Raw genomic sequence first — 3,949 nt, forward strand, 5'->3', positions numbered from 1 at the left:
CCGAACAATAAGACTGACGGTATATTTCCTGTTCCAGAATGAATAGAATTATTTATAGCATATTCAGCTTTTCTCAATAACTTACTCCAATCAGAATGTTAAGTTGGCTCGTTTATTTTTGCTAACTTGGATTTTAAGGTTCGGTTGATCTATGTGCAATAAGGTAAATGGTACTGGGTGTTTGGGTAAACTGTGCAATGTTCTATTATTTTAATGCGAGGGGGGTAGTGAACATTATACACTAAGCAATTTTGTATAAAAGATTCAACTTTGGGAACCAATAATGTTTCATTTACACACTTTTCTATTCCGAGATGACACAGCTTTTCATGTACTGTTCTAATTAAATTAGTTTCCACTTCTTCTGGAACATACAATAATTCTATATTATTTTCTAATCGCCTATAAATATTTCCATAATCTGATGTGAACTGATCAATAGGACCATTTTCTAATTTATCTTTTAATTCCACTATTTTATTTGAATCTGAAGGTGAATATCATCAATATTTATTACTGCAACTACTTGATTTTTATGTTTATCCTCTGCTATTGCTACTTGCGGTTCATATTTTAACTCTTCACTTAATAAAGTATATCTGCTTAAAGCATCAACATGTGTCATATATTTGCCACTACGATGTTCTATAGTGTAATTATAATTTTCGAGCTGTAAAGCCCATCTAGCAATTTTAGCATTAGCACTCTTACGATTCAAGGTTAATGTCAATGAGTTACAGTTTGTGATTATCTTAAACGGAATTTCTTCTAAATAAATCATAAACTTGTTCAAAGAATAAATAATAGCTAGAGTTTCAAGTTTAAAACTATGATATTTCTTTTCAGCTGCTGTTGTGGTTTGCAAAAAGTATGTTATTGGATAAAACTTGTCAGACTGCTTCTGAAGTAATACTGCTCCAAATCCTTCAGCACTCGCATCGCAATGTAATTCTGTTTCCTTATTTGGGCTGTACAGGGATAATATTGGGGCAGAAACTAGTCTTTCCCATAAAAATTCAAAATAGCACGACATTTCTGATTCATTTCATATTTGGCATATAGTTTGACTAATTCATTTAGTGGCCTTACTATCCGCGAATAGCTAGGTATAAAGCGTCTAAAATAAAAAAATAAACCTAAACATTTCTGCACTTCAATAGAATTTTTCGGAATTGGGAGGTGCCTAATTGCAGTAATGGGTTCCATATTAGGGCTTATTCCATGTTTGTTTACTGAGTAGCCTAAAAATTCAATACACGTAAAGCAAAATAAACATTTACTTAATTTTATTTCAAACCTATATTCTGTTAACCGCCTATGTACGCTACTGAGCGTTACTAAATGTTCTTCAATTGTTTCTGTTCCTATAGCAATATCATCTATATATACAATAACATTCCCTTCACGAACTAATGGATATATAAATCTTTGAAACACTGCTGGTGCATCCTGAAGTCCAAATGGCATCTTGACATATTCGTACTGGCCACTCGGTGTAACAAAAGCGGTATACTGTATCGAATTTTTAGCCATTTAACCTGATGAAATCCAGATTTCAGGTCCAAAAGTGAAAAGTATCGTTTGCCTTCCATTCTCTCCAAATATCATTAATATATGGAAGAGGATATCCATCTCTTATAGTTAATTTATTAAGCTGCCTATAATCTATGTTCATTCGCTTTTCACCGGTCTTTTTCTTTACAAGAACTATTGCAGATGTAACGGGAGATTCACTTGGTTAATATTTTCTATTTTTAACAGATCATCGTTGACCTCATTAAAGTTATCTATTTTTACTAATTATACAGCGTCCCTTTCAGTATTTAATCTCTTTTTACTAATTCTTAATAATTCAGAGGGATAACTGTCACTATTCAATCTGTTCTCACTAATTTTATTTAAATCGGAAAGATCACTGGCACTATTCAATTTGTTTTCACTAAAGTTAGATGCAATCACAACACTTGGCAATGCTTTGCAAAATATACAACGACAATTAGGTAATTTTGTTTTGTTTGCTTCATTTTGTATTGTTTTTTTTTTCAATCTTTCGAACAAAAGCTAATTTAATATTTTATGTTTCTAAAAATGTTCTTCCCAATAGCACATCTGTTTATAAGTAGTTATCTGGGACAACGTGAAACAATGAAATTTCTGTAATTTTATCAAACTTCACGTAAAGATAAATTTTCCCAAATGTTAATAATTGAGATCCATTAATACCACAATATTCACTTGGGTATAAGGTTTTTGTAGTACTATTCTCACTGGGCAAAGTAGAGCGTCGAATAAGGTTAATGGAACATCTGGTGTCAAATATGGCAGAAAGAGTTTTTAAGTTAGACTTATGCGATTTTTCAGTTCATGAATATACTCCTACCTTATTTATTATCGGTACAACTAGATGCTCGTCATCGCTTATCTGTGGGTTGCTGGCTACACTCTCAAGTTTCAAAGCTTTTACTTCTTGCTACTTGCAGTCTTTTATCATGTGCTAAAGTGATCCACAACTGGAGCATGAGCCCTTTGCATGTATGGGCTCAGTACATGAAGAAGCCTAGTGTCCGAAACCTGAACAATTGTAGCAGCGTAACTCGTGTCTGCCACTAACAGTGGATAGTGCTTGGGCGGCCAGACTTCACTGTTGACTTCAAAAATGAGATGATTTCTGCCACTAAATGTCCTAAAAAAATTGAATTTAAGATCGGCATAGGTTGCCGACTGATCAACCCGTATAAACAAATCTTCTTCTGAATCAAGCTTCATCAACAAACGAACACAACGAAATCCTGAATCCACTTATGCGCATCGTTCGTCTCCGCTTTAGCAAACGGAACTATGCTGCACAGAATATCTCTAGCGTCGTTTCTAGAATTGTTATCCGAATTATTTAAGTTTTCTGTTAATTCCGCCAACATCTTTTTCTTCTTAGCTATTCTAATGGCTGCATCCAATTCATCTTCTTCTGTTAGTGTCTACTTACAACATTTTTCCTTTTTTGATGTACAGGCCTCAAATTGATCCAAATCAATATTGTTGTTCGCAGCAATCATTGTTAATTGTCTTTTTGTTGCATAAGCAGGGAAACTAATATAATTGCGATTCAGTAGTGCAACGATGTCAGTTTTTTCCTCTTGTGCCTTGAATTGCATCAGACAACTCCAAGAAAATGGCGTTTGTGGCTTTTTTTTTTCAGCTTTATGACGGTCCTATGGAAAGAATAAATATTGTAGGTCGTTGTTGGATTACTTATTCCACTTCTGAGGTTATTGCGATGCCACAATATGCTTTTATTGGTACTTCTTTGAGAATATTTTATAAAAGTTATAAAAGTGTCGATCACTTGCTTATCGGTATCTTATTTTATCGGGAAAATACAACCGTGGCAGAACATTAGAACTAATACTAAATATCGTAAGCAATAAATAGCTTATGCAATTACTATAGAACTATTGGATTCACTTATAATTAAAAAATATAACCATACAATAATACTTAATACATGTTACAAAATTTGTTTATATTTTTTTTCTAAAAACTCGGTTATATATGTTTCATGCAGCGAACTAGCATCGGCTTGAAACTATATTCCAACTGATTATGTTCACGTCACAAGTCACTTACATGATTCTGTTGGGTCTATGGTTAATCTAGTTGCGATAAGCTCCCTCGCTGAAGTGACAAACGGTATTCTTCGTGAAGAGTCGTAATGTTTCTCGAGTTTTTTCGTGAATTTTTGACTTTCGCGTTTTTTGATGGTTAAAAATTGTCGTTTTCGTTATTTAATTATTAAAAAATTATCCCAATGCGCCAATTAGTTCTTTTATAAATGCAGTTTTATATATATACCCTGAACCCATTAAAAATGGGTATAAGGGTATATTGTATTTGTGCGAAATCCAAATGTATGTAACAGGCAGAAGGAAGCACCCCAATAAAGTATATATAT

General features: G+C 33.2%; 1 long non-coding RNA gene across 1 annotated transcript; it reads right to left on the minus strand.

Moving 5' to 3' along the window:
• Nucleotides 1-2,019: 2,019 nt before the first annotated feature.
• On the minus strand, nt 2,020-3,322 carry LOC116650091 (uncharacterized). Its single transcript, XR_004303108.2, has 3 exons — nt 2,984-3,322; nt 2,381-2,868; nt 2,020-2,306 (listed from the first exon to the last, which is right to left on the minus strand). It is a non-coding gene; the product is annotated as an uncharacterized lncRNA (long non-coding RNA).
• Between the last annotated feature and the right edge of the window lie 627 nt (nt 3,323-3,949).

This window comes from Drosophila virilis, chromosome 2 (genome assembly GCF_030788295.1).
Source record: "Drosophila virilis strain 15010-1051.87 chromosome 2, Dvir_AGI_RSII-ME, whole genome shotgun sequence".
NCBI classification, from domain to species: domain Eukaryota; kingdom Metazoa; phylum Arthropoda; class Insecta; order Diptera; family Drosophilidae; genus Drosophila; species Drosophila virilis.